Below are 16,736 nucleotides of genomic sequence, written 5' to 3'. Positions count from 1 at the left end.
GGACAGAGGCCAGTGGAGGAGAAAGTAACCTGGATGTGAGGCAGGACTTGAGACTTTTATTGCATTGATTTTAAAAGGAAAAGAGAAAGCCCAGACAAGTTTTTCCTTCAGGATGAATTCTCCATTTCACCTACACAACACCAACCCTGTGTCTACTGCTGAAGCACTTGGAGATGACTTTGCCCACAGAGGAGGATTTACTCAATGCCAACAACTCCGAGTAAGATGAACATGGCCGATTTAGTTTATTAATGTCTTTTGTTAAAAATGCTGTAGGTTGCCCAGGAGTGTTGTCATGTTAATAATATTTAATTTGGCTGCAACTGTTAGAGAGCCGAAGGTTATTAATGTTAGATGAAACTTAAGGAGTAACATTAACTATAACGCATTAACGTTATCTCTTTTAGCATTGACTTTGCCCACAGAGGAGAAGAGCCTGCAGATGGCGCTAGGCTTTCTTGGTGGATTCATCAGGTGATCTTTGATAGAGGAGAAGATGAGTCTTTCACTTACTGCTTCCCCTAAATTCATGAGAAGCACAACTATCTCTGCACTACCACACTTCTTACACAGGTCCTTGAAAATGGCCTTCTCGAGGTTCTTGAAAGTTTTTGGGGTGATATCTAAATCTTCACCCTCGACTTCGGCCCATGTTTTTTCAAACAGACGCTTGATGATGTCCTCTGGGTCTGCAGCGAGCCACCTCACTTTTGCTTCGTTGAAGGCCCGTGAAACCAGATTCCGTACGAGTGTCCCGACAATCGTTTTGTTTTTTTCTGCCTGTTCTGTTGCATCTTGCACAGGCTCAGCGCGTATCTTCTCACATACTGAGGCAGCACTTTCCAATGGTCCGCTCTCCTCGACTGCGGTGTCCTCTGTTAACTGTGTTGGTGCCTGTGTTTCCTGGACAGTATTTTTTGTTGCTGTCAAAAAGTTGTCCTCTGATGAGACCTCCGGGGTCTCTGCTTCCACTGTTCTGACTGGTGGACAGCCATCATCAATGTCTGCCGACGGATCTTCCAGCTTTTCTTCTTCCTTCCTCTGTGGTTTAGGTATGTACAAAACCTTGGTCCTGAATACCTGTAATATTTTGTAGGCATGTTCAGCCATGTTCTTAAGTATGTTGGTGGGAGTGAGGCTCACGTGTATTACACAGTCTGTTTTATACTTGAGAGCAAAGTTCACCCTTTGTGCAACCTCTTCAATGATCAAATCCATCAAGTATGACGCACTGACACACTGTACTTGGTCCTTAACGTCAGACGGACATTTCAAACCGACTCACATCCTACAGCTGATAAAAAATATGCAGCGACAGCTGTCATTCTAGCCCAACCCAGTATCACACGCGCTGGTCCACTAGAGGATAGCGTCACGTGTTGCCTTGCCCAGGCGTGAACATTGCACACGTGTATGAAGGTGCACTACCAGCAGGTACGATGATTTACTCAATGCCAACAACTCCACACGGACCAAAGAGAAGCACGCGGTACATTCCTCTTTCCCCTTCAGGTAAGATGAACATGGCCGATTTAGTTTATTAATGTCTTTTGTTAAAAATGCTGTAAGTTGCCCAGGAGTGTTGTCATGTTAATAACATTTCATTTGGCTGCAACTGTTAGAGAGCCGAAGGTTATTAATGTTAGATGAAACTTAAGGAGTAACATTAACTATAACGCATTAACGTTACCTCTTTTAGCATTTAGCTTTATAACTGTTAGTGTTTACCAGCTTTACAGCTAGCTGAAAGGCTAGCTTAAAATGAACATTTGCTGAAGTTGAGTATCGTTAAGCTAAGCCTGGGTTGATGTTGGGTCTGACCTAAGGCTCTGGCCAGTGTTGTAGCAACAAAGCATCAACATCTGACGCCGGATTGTGTCCTGGTTGGGTCGCACACTGGAAAAAAGGCCACTCCAAAAATAAGCAAAAAAAAATTAAAACAAGATATTTTTGCTTGTAATAAGCAAAAAAATCTGCCAATGGAACAAGTGAAAATTCTCTTGGTAAGATTTCTTGAAATAAGACATTATATTTAAGCTTTACAAGATAAGAGTGATCTTGAAATTAGCTGGGAAAACACATTTTTAGCTATATTTTACTAGTATTGACATGTTTTGTGTCTTATAATAAGCTTGCAATGCTCAAAAATAGTATTTTCCCCTCAAAAGTAGCATTTTTTTTTTGTCATCCTGTTTGTTTCAAGTGTATTTAACTAATTTTTAGTTCTATAATTGTTACACTGTTCTAGATTTAAGTCCACCACCTACTTGAAATAAGATTAGAAACTGGCATTTTGAGACAAAATGTCTTGAAGTTAGCATTCCTGACTCGCATTAGGCAGTGCTCTTTTGCCATAATAAGCCACAGTTTACTCAATCCAAGTGTATTTACCTTATTGTAAGCTCTACAAAAGTAATACTGTCCTAGATTCAAGACATTAACTACTACTTATAAGACAGAAAAAAATGAAAACTAGTCTTGCATTTAACCAACTTTACATTTTATTTAAACAGCAAAAAGTCCCAGAGGACTGCAGGGAAATAGCTTCATTTTTCTTCACAGCATTTTGGTTCACAGTATTTATGTAACATTCAAATGAAAGGTTTTGGACTTACATAAACAACTAGTCTGTTAATACACCATTGTAACATCTAGGGCTGGGCGATATATCGCATGCGATTGTCATGTGCATTTCGTGTGCACTGACAAGCCACGCAATATCGCGTTCATTATCAAAGATGAATCGACTTTGATAATGAACCCGATTTTGTGTAGCTTGTCAGTGAACTACGGCTCTGTCTATTAAAAGGCGCTCCATTTGAAAGCAGGTGATGGCGATTTAGCGGTAATCAGGGAACCGGCTTTACTGACGAAATGCACATGACAATCGCATGCGATATAATCGCCCAGCCCTAGTAACATCACCCTTAAGGATGCACCATACAACTCAACAGGACAATAACCAATATCACTATTTTCACTTTTATCTCAACTTAACTGCTTAGTCAATACTCTTTCACAGTAGATGCGCCTAAATTAGTGACTGCATCTGCTGAACAAACAATTAGTTTATTAAACTCAATATTAACTGAAAAGTTAAAATTAACTTAAAACCAAGCAGAATCAGCACTGAATTGTGCAAACAACACAAAATATAACATAACATCATAGGATATCAGCATGTTGGCTAATATTGTCGTGCACCCCAAATGAACACTGGGCTAACTTAGCCAAATTCTGACCAAGAAATGAACACTAGTACCCTTGGAGGAAGTGCTATCCTACATGACCACTGCTTTTATTGGCCAATAAAAGCTTTCCACTCAGCCATGCTCTTCTTGTAAGACGATGTGAGATCTCTCTCATGGATTTTGTCTAAGAGGACCTCCGTCTGTATGACTGAAAGCAGAGTGGCTACACACTTTGGATAAGTCAGGTGTAGGGTGTAATAGTAGGCCATAAGGTATAAAGCACTCTCAGTAAGCTTGTTTTGGAAAGGTGGTTATTGCCACATCTCCTACCGCTAGGAGGCAGTTGGACGGACCGACAATCAGGACTGGGCAGGAAAGAGGGCGTTTCTTTAAGTAGGAATTGGGGTCTTCTGTTTCCTGTAACACATAACACATACATCCTTCTGTCAGTATAATGCATTTTGGTACCTAGGGTAGAGGGTTGTTTACAAACACATAACTTTACAAAGCAAAATTCTGACAAAAGTACAGTACTGAGAAATCTTCATCTGAAAGTGCTTTTTTTTAACTATCCCCAATGCACATGTCTGTCCTCCTCGCGAATGGTATTTGAGTCAATGAATGCTCTTCTAGCTACAAATTCCAAATCCAAGACATGAGAAACATCCTGGTGGTTTGGATTTTTTCTTTTATACAAAGTTTGTAGGGCCTTGTAGTGCTTGGCCAAGGTTGCTGGACTGGTGTCTGGACTGTCACCATCTGCAGACTTGTTAGCTGTAAGACACAAAAATACATATTATTTATTGTTTATTAGTTTATGCAAAGTTGAAACTTACCTTCTAAATCACTTTCTTTAGGGTCTGAGCCTGGGCTGCCACTTCCTTCTGTGGACCCATCTAGAATGATTGTTGAGTCACTTGAATCCATTTCATCTTTGTCTGTTGGCTGCTCAAGACAGCGCCTCTTTGTAGAGCTGCAAAGATTAATCAGTTAATCAATTAGTTGTCAACTGCTAAATCAATCCATCTGACTTTATTTGCATAGCACATACAAACAAAATGTAACACAAAGTGCTTAGTAATAAATAGCAATATCCCCCACACACATCCAAAGCAATTATTTTGCAGTCAAACACTAAAATAAGAGCATTCATTAAAAAGGGGAAGTGAGGGAGACAGATCACCCAGGACATTGACTGACATGATTGATCATTTGAGTCTTTTTTTGGAATGTCCAAATATGATTTAAGCTTCTCAAATGTGAATATTTTCTAGCTTCTTTAGTCCTCTGTGACAGTGAAATTAACATCTTTAGGTTGTGGACCAAACAAGACTTTTGAGGACATTGCCTTGACAACTGATAAATTAATCTTGAAAACGATTAACAGATGAATCTTTGAAAATAATCAGTTACAGCTCACCTCTTTGAATGTCTCCCATCTGGAGTTCTTTTTTGGGGGGATCTCACATTTTGCAATCTTTTGTATAGCTGTGAGTACACAGTGACCTGCACAAGACATTTAATACATTTTTCAAACCGCTACTAAAAATGTCCAAAATGAAACAGTCATCAACTGGGTGCATTTCACTTACCCATGTATGGTGGCCTTGGTCCTGCAGCATGGGGTAGTACAGTACTATCTCTTTGCCATTGCAGTAATTTCTGGCTTTGATGGGTATCTGTGTGAATCTCAATCCCCCTTTGCCCTCAGGATTGCAATCATACTGGTCATGGTGTTTCGAATGAGCCGGCATCTGAGCTCCTTTGACATCTGGCAGTTGCGCTGTTTGCCTGTCTTCGCCAACTCAAAGTACTGTTGTCGGACTTGCTCAAGTTCTGTGTCAGTGTGCAAAACATATTCTGGAAAGGATAACTTCACAACCTTTTCAGGGGTTGTGCACTTTGGAGGACTTGCGTTCACAGGAGTGGATGTCTGTCGCATGGGTGATGCATTGAAGGAGGAACTGCCCGATAATTTTGAGTGTTCTTGGCCAGACTCCTGCAAAAAGCAACATTTTTGTTTTTTGGTGACAACACAAAATGCAATGTAGCATTGACATCTCTGCACACGTATAAATAAGCAATGTTCCATATTAGGGGTGAAATCGCTTAGATCAACTAACTGAACACCTATCAATTCATCTAAACTGAATTGAACACACATGTAGACTACCATGCCTGTTCCAAAAACACTTTGCTGTCAGCTCAATGTGCTGCGGTTAGAAGATGGCTGTGTCTCATGTGACCTTGTTATTTGTACACGCTGTGACTATACAAATCACAACATGTAAATAGGAAAATGTTGCCGTTATTTTGTCACTTATTGGGAGCAGTATGCTAGCTGGAACCATTTACTTTCAGTCTTTGTGCTAAGCTAGGCTAACGGTGGGTGCGTCACGAAGATTATTTCTTTCTTTCATGGTCATCCACAAAGATTAACAGCCCTTTAACGCAAATCGGATCCATAAAGAGCCGTATTTAGAGCTTGATTAAATAAATAGATTTTTTCTAGTGACCAACAATTGTTATTTGTCGCCATTAGTTGACTAGTCTTCACAGTTTATGAATTTAGCGGGAACAAAATGGCGCGAGTAACGGAGGCGAAAAATTCTGGTTTTGGTCTGAACACAACATAATATACACAATATTGTTCCCAAAGCGTAATTCAGTTCCTACAGTTCACCGACCACACATAACACTTCACACAACAGGTGAAAGAATAAGAAGCGTGATATGACAAATGGGAAAAAATTTGAGGCCCACAGTGGAGCAGCGCCAGGAAGCAATTAGCTTTTTTCTTTCTTTTTTTTTTAGCTTCAATTAGGCCTCTGCATTCGTGATAAAAAAATAATATTTTCATACATACCCCTTAAAATCGACACTGCGACATCATCCAATTCTTCCATGCTGTTAGCTTCGCCTTGCTGTCTCTGCTGGCTGCAACGACAAACGATGTCCTCCTAGTTCAAATCCAAGTTGGTCTCAAAAACCGTTAGTTTACGCCCACATTCTCATTTGCAGCAGCTAGCTGGCGGGTGTAACCATAGTAACGATTTTTTACGGCAGTCTTCCTCTACCGACCTGTGACCACAGTTTACCGTCCTCTTGCCTGTGACATCTTTGCTTCCAACATGATTTGGCGTTGCTTCATATGCTACATATTTGTGGCATTGACTCTGAAACAACTTTTAAGTCACATTAACATCATGCACAGTCGCAGCCCTGACTTTCGCGTCGTGTGCGGGATTGATGGCTGTCCAAACGAGTACAGGGTGTATAACTCCTTCTATTATCACGTGAAGCGGACACACACGCATCATCTTCTCCAAGTTGAAGCGGCGGAGGAGGGCCACGGTTTACCTGGAGCACGGGCAGCCGCGAACAACCAAAGTAATGCAAGCCCTGTGGCTGAAGCAGAGAGCTCAAGCATCGTCATTCCAGCGGTAAGTCGTTACTCAAGCTACAATTTTACATTTATTTAGGTCAACTGTTCACTAAACATGTTTGTTTTTGCCAATGACAGGCTCAGGTTGTAATTTTAAGATAAAGTAATAGCATGAAAGTAATGCATTACTGTAATTCCACTATTTTTTGTCAGTAACGAGTAATGAACCAGTAAAGCAAATACAACTACGTTAACCTACTGAGATTTAAATCGGCTAGTTATCTTAAAGGGTTAGTTCACCCAAAAATTAAAATTTTGTCATTAATTAATTACCCTCATGTCGTTCCACACTTGTAAGACCTTTGTTCATCTTCAGAACACAAATTAAGATATTTCTGTTGAAATCCGATGGCTCACGAAGGCCTCCACTGACACCAATGTCATTTCCTCTCTCAAGACCCATAAAAGATACTAAAGACGTCGTTACAAAGTCCATCTCACTACAGTGGTTTAATATTAATATTATAAAGTGACGAGAATAGTTTTTGTGTGCAAAAAACAAAACAAAATAACGACTTATACAGAGATGGCCGATTTCAAAGCACTGCCTCAGGAAGATTCGAAGCGTTATGAATCAGTGTATCGATTCATGATTCAGATCGCTAAAGTCACGTGATCCGAATCATGATTCGACACAAAAGATTCATAACGCTCCGAGGCTTCCTGAAGCAGTGTTTTGAAATCGCCCATCACTATATAAGTAGTTATATGTTATACACTTATGTTGTCAAACGCAGCCTACCGCCCCACAGATTGTCCACTTGTGATCTAATGTCCAATGGGAAATTAATTAGTTTATTTAATTATTAGTTTAATTTGTTTAGTTTAATTATTTATGTAATTCAGTTACTAGACTTCATTGAAAAAAATCAGTAAGGTTAATGTTAGTCATGTAAACAACAAATTAAAAATTACAGGTTATCTTTCAACAGTTTGAATCAAGCATAGAGGATGTATTATGTGTATTATTAGCTTATCATTTACAAAGCTGTAACTGGCTGGTGAGACATGTCTTCATGACAGTGTGTGACAGGAAGTTGTCTCCGTATAGCTTATTGGAATATAAGTTCAGTTCCAAGGCCTTTAGTAATGTTAATTTATTGGCAAGAGAGCAAGTGAATGAATACAATTTAGTATGTGTGTCAATCTTACTCATGAAGTACAGATTTTTATGATGCTGTCAAAGTTATTGTTTTTTTGTAGTACTGTTTTGTTTTTATTAGTTGTTGTTTTTGTATGTATTTTACATACTCAAAATGGACACCAATCAGTAAAAATACACCCATCTTGTGCCTTTTTATAGGAAGAAACAAAAATCTAGCGAGCTAGCTTACCCAGGTAGTTGTCAGATTGTCTGGTAGGTCTACAAATGCCAATATTTTCCCTGTTTTAATAGATATGTTTGTTGTTAATCTCTTTCAGAGTGGATTTCAAGAAGATGGTCGCATGAATGTTGACCTTTCTAAACATGCAACTGCTTTTCTTCTTCAAGCCAGAGAAACCCATCGACTGACACAGGTAATTTATGCCATTGATTTTCCAATTAATTATATTAAATTTTTAGTAGCAAGCTTAAAAGCAATAAGCTTAATCTGTAGAATGATTTAGCCACTGTTCAGACCTGGCATCTTGGTTGATCCGATCACAGGTGGACAGCTAAAGGTGTGTCAGAGAAACACCTGACATTAGAATGTGTCTCCACATGCTTCTTCAGTGACCACTTGTGATCAGATCTCACTTCGTATTTTAAGACCAAGTGTAAACAAGGTCTTAAAGCTACAGAAGGCAATATTATTTAATGATAGTTTTGCTGGAAATAGCCTATTTTTATCATTGCATGTCACTAACAATATGTAATTGAAGGGCTACTTTAAAAAAAAAAAGTGTCTGTGAGTTTACATATATTATAAAAAATTTTATATGAATTTTATAATATATAAATTTTGTTTGTTTGTTTTCTACTCCCCAGAGAGCTGTTAACCAAATGGCGAGTGGAGTCCAGCAATATCAGGCCGCATTATTGGAGCACCTAAAACAGCAAATGAGCGACATGATCGAGAGACATTCTGGGGACCTGGATCTACTAAAGAGTGATGCAATGGGGATATTTGACCAGTTTGTTGACCCTTTCTGTCAAATTACTTCCACCCATTTGCAGGATAAGACCATCAAAGAACTGTTAAAACCAGTTGAACCAGAGATTCTTGTCGCAAAACAGAGTTAAAGCATTGCTTTTTTAAGCAGTGGGCTTTGAAAAGTAGTTTTAAAAATATATGTAAGTCTCTTGTGAAGCACAACCAACTTTATGAATGTAGTCAGAATGTGCATGAGAAACATCCAATTTGTTCAAGTGAAGTTGACATGGGCCCAGCCTCTGAGGTGAAAAATGTTCACTACGTAGAAGGAAAGATTAAGGACTTCTTAGGAATAGAGCACGTTGAACAAATAGTTTCAGTACAGTGGATTATGGAACATGGAAATAAGCATACATGTGGAAAATCTTTGGTTATTTCTAATGTTATTAATGATACTCCAGAGTTTGCACTTGTGAAAAACATTTATATTTTAAATGCTTCAGTGTATTGTTTTGAATGCCAACCTCTCTCTACAGTTGGGTGGAATGATCATTATTTAGCTTATGAGGTAGAAGTGCCTGACCTAGCTCAAGCCAATGTTTTCATCGATGCTGAAAAGCTTGTTGATTATACACCATACTACAGTATTAATTTCAATAATACCAAGTACATTCCAGTGAAGTATGATCTCACAGACATCATCAAACATCATCACTCTTGAGTTTGTATTGAGTGTATTTGTGCGCAATTAATTTTTTTTTAAGTACTGACAGACACTGTAATTCATGACAGCATTTTGTTTTACTTATTACTCTTTTTACTTATTAGAAGGAAACATAATTACAGCTTTTGCCTCTGTCTTTTTTTTTATGGAAATGTAAAAAAATAGCCATACTGTGCATTGTGAGTTGAGCATGTTGTTTTCAATAAAGCAGATTTGTTTCTCAATTCAAGTTAAATCTATTTCTTGAAACGAGATGATGCATCTTTTACAAATAAAAACCAGCTTAAAAACCTTATGACATGTCAAAAAAGCTTGTTTCATCTGAGATATGACTCAAAACAAGATGTTTTCAAGGCAGTTTCACTTAACAAGATATTCAAGATGCACTGTCTAAAAACAAGCTCCTTTATCTCACTTAAATCTTGCTCTTTAGGTGATTTTGTCTTATATTAAGTGTGATGAGATATTTTGACTAGAAATTAGAAAAATATACTTGGCAAGATTTTGAGTTTTTGCAGTGCATTTGAAGCTATCATTTTCCCTCAGGTTGGGTCACTTCAAAAAATCCTAACGTTGCTTTAGCCTACCTCCAATGTTAAATGTGCGTGTGTGGACTGTGGTCTGTACTGAAGTTTGATCATTGGCAAATTAATTAATCACAGCAGGCTGCAGTGACTGCATATTAATGGCATTAGGTTATAAAACAGTAAATAAATGCTTGCGCAGTAGAGACTCTCTTTGTGTCCAGGATACTGTCTGTTCTGTGGTGCAGGGGTCTCCTCCTATTTTATGCATTTCTGCAACAAGTTCATAACACTGTCACAAACTTGCAGTAAGGAGAATTATTATTGGCTAAACGATTGAGTTAATTTCAATGAATTCAGCTCAATTCAGTAGCTCTTCGTTGTCCACAAATAGCTACTGCCCTTTATTTTGCTGCACTGCACACTTTTATCCCAGAAGGAGTAATTTCTCTTGCACCTCACTCTCACTGTTAAACACTCCTGCCTTTGTTTTTCCTGAGCATGAATATGCCTTTAGCCTCCCTTTACCCCATTGTCAGTCTTTTTGGCTGACCATGTTTTTATGTTCCTTTCCAATATAGCCTAGTATCGTTGAAATGGCCGCTCAGCAAGACGGAGTACGAGCAGGGGATGCTATTTTCATTGCAGACATGCTTCTTGCTCAAAATAAAAAGTGTCTTTGAGGCAGTAATCTTGCAGTATTGGAATTTGTATAAACTGCTGTATTTCAGTGTTATCATACAAAACTCACTTTCTGCCATGCAAGGCAAAAGGAAGCCAAGGGCAAAGTAACATCCATTAAAAGGCAGTAAATGTCATATCCGATGGGTGGAAAGAGATGCTGAAGGACATCCACTCCTAAAAAGAAGCAGAAGTGGAGAGACACGAAAACGTGCATCAGCTACAGGTAGTCCATGTCTTCAGCTTGCTATTTGTTAGCTAACATATAGTCCTAAGTAATTTAATTTAGTTGTGTTTTCACTTTTGAAACATAGACCACCAAACTGGGTGGGGCTTCCAGTACACGTCCCTTTGCTTTATTTTTGTCTATGATGAAATCTGATAGGGTTTCTGTTTCCTGTTTAATAATTTCGTCCTCTAAATATGTTAAATTGTGCCATTAGAAATTTGTGCATGTAAGAGATGAACATTTTTATCTCTATCCTTTCTGTCTATCTTTTCAGTTGTTTCTGTGTTTGCCAGTGAGGACTCTACTCCTTTTGAGTCACCTGAGGAGATTCCTGCAGTGACCCAATCAAACTGCTCTCAACACTTATTTGATAAGATGACACCTTACTGTAATTAAGCAAGTCAGCAAAAAATATGAAACGTATGCTCATTTTATTTTATCTGTCTTTCAGACAGTGAGATACAGAAACTGCAGTACAGTCTGATCTCAGCAGATGTTCAAGGTACAAATGAGCAGCCTTCAACGTCAACATCATGGTGCTTGTGCCAATCTACAGCCCAAGACGAGTGGCAGAAAGCAAGGTCCCTCACCTCAACTGCTTGCTGTCCTGCAACGTGGTTCCAGAGAAGAACTGCAGAGACTGCATGCCAGAGGAGTGGCTGTGTATGGATTGTGACATACACATACACAGAAAACTCACACTCCATAACAGGGAGTCCTGCATTGAGGGAATTTACAAGCCTATTGAGCCAACGGTGTGCTGTGTAAAAAAAGATATACACTCGTCAATCAAGGTAGTTCTTTGTCTGTTCTTCAGTCTATCTTTTTTCTTTTTCTTAAACTACAATCTTAATTGGACATATTTTTTAAGCTTTCTCACTAATTATTGAACTTCTCTTTTCAGTACGTCTATTGCCTACAGTGAGACCTGTCCAGTTATGTACTTGTGGCCCTGCAAACATCGCAGAATCAGCTGGCAGAGCAATAATTTTGGTTTACATAAATGGTATGAACTATGGCTTTATCTTTTAATTTTTTTGTTGTCTCATTGTGTGTCACAAAACCATGACTTTAATGTACTTCTTTTTGTTTTTAGGTCGGTATGATTTGCTCTTGCCAAACTTGCTGTGCAGATTATGTCTGGCAGAGTGGACACCTGACAGGATTGGTGTAGCTATTTCATTTTACTTTTTACTAATCAACTTGCAAATGTACAGGCTGGAAAAATACATGGAGACATATTCCAAAGAAGCTATATTGAATACACATTCTGCCAGTACCAGTGTGAGAAAACGGCCAGTGTAGAGCACTTCACCTGCCCGGCATGTACACCCAACATGGTTGCTCTTTGTGCAGATGGCAAGAGAAAACAATACTGATTTCGACAGTCAGAAGGGTTAGTTGTTTTATTGACCAGATAACATGAGTCAAGATCAAGTTTACTGACCACATTCACATAGAACTAATGTCCTGGTCACTTTATCTCAGATATATACATAGCTTTTCATGATTTTACTCACTGTTTGAAGATGACTGTATAAGATGGCAAAGTCATAAATCTTGTTTTTTTTTTTGTTTTTTGTTTTTTACTATAGACTTTCCAAAAGGCTGAAGCTGAGTCTCAGACTGGAGAATTTGAGCAGTGAACTTGGGTGTCCTGAGAACATGGTGCATCAGTGGGTACATGATGTCAGACAATGGGCTACTGACAGTACAGTATTTTATGGACATTCCATAAAAAGTAGTTTGCAAGCAAGTACAGCAGCTCAAGAATCATGAATATAAAACTGATATTAAAGAATAAAAATATAAAAAAAATAAAATATATATATATATATATATTTTAAGAAAATAATAAAGAATATGTATGAAAATAATAAAGAATTTGTACAATATGACCGTTATTTAAATTACAGTAACCCATGTAATTGTAACCCCTTTGAAACTGTAAACAGTGATTTTGGGCTCTAAATAAGCTTAAACTTGAAATTCTAAAGCCCTGACAAAGACCTACAGTGGTCAAAACATGTTAGCTTTTTAATATTTTTAGCCATTACAATAAAGACTTTTAATATTTCCTCGTTACATTTTCCTGTATTTTGGAGTGCCTGGATTGCCTTCATGGATTGAACGTGAAGCTCCAAATGTACATCCTAAAGACATCAGAATCGTTTACGTATATTGTTGTTGTTTTTGTTGTTCTTTAAGATTCTGTAGGTACCACATGTGATGACCAACATAACCTTCAGTTATGATATTAAAAGATATTAATATTAAAATGTATATAGCAACATTAGGAATCTGAACTGCGTGAAAACAATAAAAGCAATCGCATACCAGCATATAAGCTTCATCCTGGATATGAAAGGTGGTCTGATTTTTTTTTTTCTGGGTATGGACCCAACTCTCTGGCTTCTGATCCAACTTTTGCTTTATTTTTTTTAGCCTCAGCTTACGCGGCTGCTCTACCTTGCATGTCTTGCAGGTTTTGCAGGCTACATTTAGTTGCGTGTTGCAACACTTTCTGGTTGTTGACCCCTGGCCTGGCATTTCTATCAGAGACAGAGTAAGCAAGAGAGAGCGTGAGAGAGACACAAACAGATTATGAGAATGACTTCTTTCACTCAAACAAACCATGTTCATTGAGAGAACGAGATTAAAAAATGAAGCAATATTTACATGAAGACAGTGGGGCTTCTGTAAGAAAGAGAGAGTGTGTGTGTGAGAGAGAGAGAGAGAGGCAGTAAGAGAAAGTATAGAGTGGTTCTAACAAGAGTCGTTGGTTTGTTATAGAGGAGGTATACAGTAGGTGGAGGTAACAGGGATAAAGGTGATGGGTAACAATAAGAGCTGTTGGACAAAGGAAAACAAACATGGTTATTTCTCCTGCAGCAAGGCTTCCTGGATTTCTTATATCGAAAATGCAGAACTGTAACAAAATAAAGAAGGTAACTGCTGTTATTGCATAATGCAAACAACTTGCTAAAGGATCTGTATTTAGTCATATTCAACATGTAAACTGCATGAATATTAGCAAAATAAAGGGAAGTAGCTATTTGTGGACAACGAAGAGCTACTGAATTGAGCTGAATTCATTGAAATTAACTCAATCGTTTAGCCAATAATAATTCTCCTTACTGCAAGTTTGTGACAGTGTTATGAACTTGTTGCAGAAATGCATAAAATAGGAGGAGACCCCTGCACCACAGAACAGACAGTATCCTGGACACAAAGAGAGTCTCTACTGCGCAAGCATTTATTTACTGTTTTATAACCTAATGCCATTAATATGCAGTCACTGCAGCCTGCTGTGATTAATTAATTTGCCAATGATCAAACTTCAGTACAGACCACAGTCCACACACGCACATTTAACATTGGAGGTAGGCTAAAGCAACGTTAGGATTTTTTGAAGTGACCCAACCTGAGGGAAAATGATAGCTTCAAATGCGACCCAACCAGGACACAATCCGGCGTCAGATGTTGATGCTTTGTTGCTACAACACTGGCCAGAGCCTTAGGTCAGTAGCTTAACGATACTCAACTTCAGCAAATGTTCATTTTAAGCTAGCCTTTCAGCTAGCTGTAAAGCTGGTAAACACTAACAGTTATAAAGCTAAATGCTAAAAGAGGTAACGTTAATGCGTTATAGTTAATGTTACTCCTTAAGTTTCATCTAACATTAATAACCTTCGGCTCTCTAACAGTTGCAGCCAAATGAAATGTTATTAACATGACAACACTCCTGGGCAACTTACAGCATTTTTAACAAAAGACATTAATAAACTAAATCGGCCATGTTCATCTTACCTGAAGGGGAAAGAGGAATGTACCGCGTGCTTCTCTTTGGTCCGTGTGGAGTTGTTGGCATTGAGTAAATCATCGTACCTGCTGGTAGTGCACCTTCATACACGTGTGCAATGTTCACGCCTGGGCAAGGCAACACGTGACGCTATCCTCTAGTGGACCAGCGCGTGTGATACTGGGTTGGGCTAGAATGACAGCTGTCGCTGCATATTTTTTTATCAGCTGTAGGATGCGAGTCGGTTTGAAAAGTCCGTCTGACTTTAATGTTTCCAGGTGACTCCCATGAAAACGTGAGAAGTGCCACTGCTGCCTAGCAACGGTTGCTAGGCTACAGTTGCAGTTTGGGGGCAGAACTTGGCCAACAATCTATTCCTTTGATCTCTGACATCAGATTCTAGAATGCCTTTGATGCATGAATGATGGAACCTACATTAATTTATAAATAAGGCCTAAAGTCATTTGGCCCTACACATTCTGTTTTTCATTTCTGCATTTCAGACCAGTACGGGAAAAATAAACCATGAAGAAAAAAAAGCCAGTAGAATTACCATCGAAGATAATCGATCATAATACACTCAACATGGGTAAAAGAAAAGCACCATGGCCAAGAAAGGTATTGAAGGTTACAGTAGATACTGATATTCACCCACTGATCGAATCCTTTCTTAAAAGGTTAAGAGCGGAAAAGTGGGAATTGATGAAATTACGTTCTCCTCCTGCTGGCGTGAAAAAACTGTTGGCTGACCTGCTTCTGGACATAATAACATCCATGTCAAAAGCCTCGCTTGCAGCTATTCAGAGCACAAAGGGAGCCACGACTGATAAGTACATTGTGTTCAATCTGGGCAACACACTCCTTCAGAGTTTTGCTGACGTTCTGTACGTTAAGGACCAAGTACAGTGTGTCAGTGCGTCATACTTGATGGATTTGATCATTGAAGAGGTTGCACTAAGGGTGAACTTTGCCCTCAAGTATAAAACAGACTGTGTAATACACGTGAGCCTCACTCCCACCAACATACTTAAGAACATGGCTGAACATGCCTACAAAATATTACAGGTTTTCAGGACCAAGGTTTTGTACATACCTAAACCACAGAGGAAGGAAGAAGAAAAGCTGGAAGATCCGTCGGCAGACATTGATGATGGCTGTCCACCAGTCAGAACAGTGGACGCAGAGACCCCGGAGGTCTCATCAGAGGACAACTTTTTGACAGCAACAAAAAATACTGTCCAGGAAACACAGGCACCAACACAGTTAACAGAGGACACCGCAGTCGAGGAGAGCGGACCATTGGAAAGTGCTGCCTCAGTATGTGAGAAGATACGCGCTGAGCCTGTGCAAGATGCAACAGAACAGGCAGAAAAAAACAAAACGATTGTCGGGACACTCGTACGGAATCTGGTTTCACGGGCCTTCAACAAAGCAAAAGTGAGGTGGCTCGCTGCAGACTCAGAGGACATCATCAAGCGTCTGTTTGAAAAAACATGGGCCGAAGTCGAGGGTGAAGATTTAGATATCACCCCAAAAACTTTCAAGAACCTCGAGAAGGCCATTTTCAAGGACCTGTGTAAGAAGTGTGGTAGTGCAGAGATAGTTGTGCTTCTCATGAATTTAGGGGAAGCAGTAAGTGAAAGACTCATCTTCTCCTCTATCAAAGATCACCTGATGAATCCACCAAGAAAGCCTAGCGCCATCTGCAGGCTCTTCTCCTCTGTGGGCAAAGTCATCTCCAAGTGCTTCAGCAGTAGACACAGGGTTGGTGTTGTGTAGGTGAAATGGAGAATTCATCCTGAAGGAAAAACTTGTCTGGGCTTTCTCTTTTCCTTTTAAAATCAATGCAATAAAAGTCTCAGGTCCTGCCTCACGTCCAGGTTACTTTCTCCTCCACTGGCCTCTGTCCTTCATCATAGGGGGACAGAGACCGCTGGAGCAGGAGGTTATAGATGTGGGGCAGGACTTGAGCTCTCAGGGCCACTTCAGCAATGTGACCTCGCAGCTAGAAGGCGATGGTTCGAGTCCCGGTCCTGAGCCCTTATGAGTTTGTGTTGTCTGCTGT

This window comes from Siniperca chuatsi, linkage group LG7, assembly GCF_020085105.1.
Source record: "Siniperca chuatsi isolate FFG_IHB_CAS linkage group LG7, ASM2008510v1, whole genome shotgun sequence".
NCBI lineage: Eukaryota > Metazoa > Chordata > Actinopteri > Centrarchiformes > Sinipercidae > Siniperca > Siniperca chuatsi.
The sequence above is the reverse complement of the archived record's forward strand: the minus strand, read 5'-3'. Positions refer to the sequence as shown.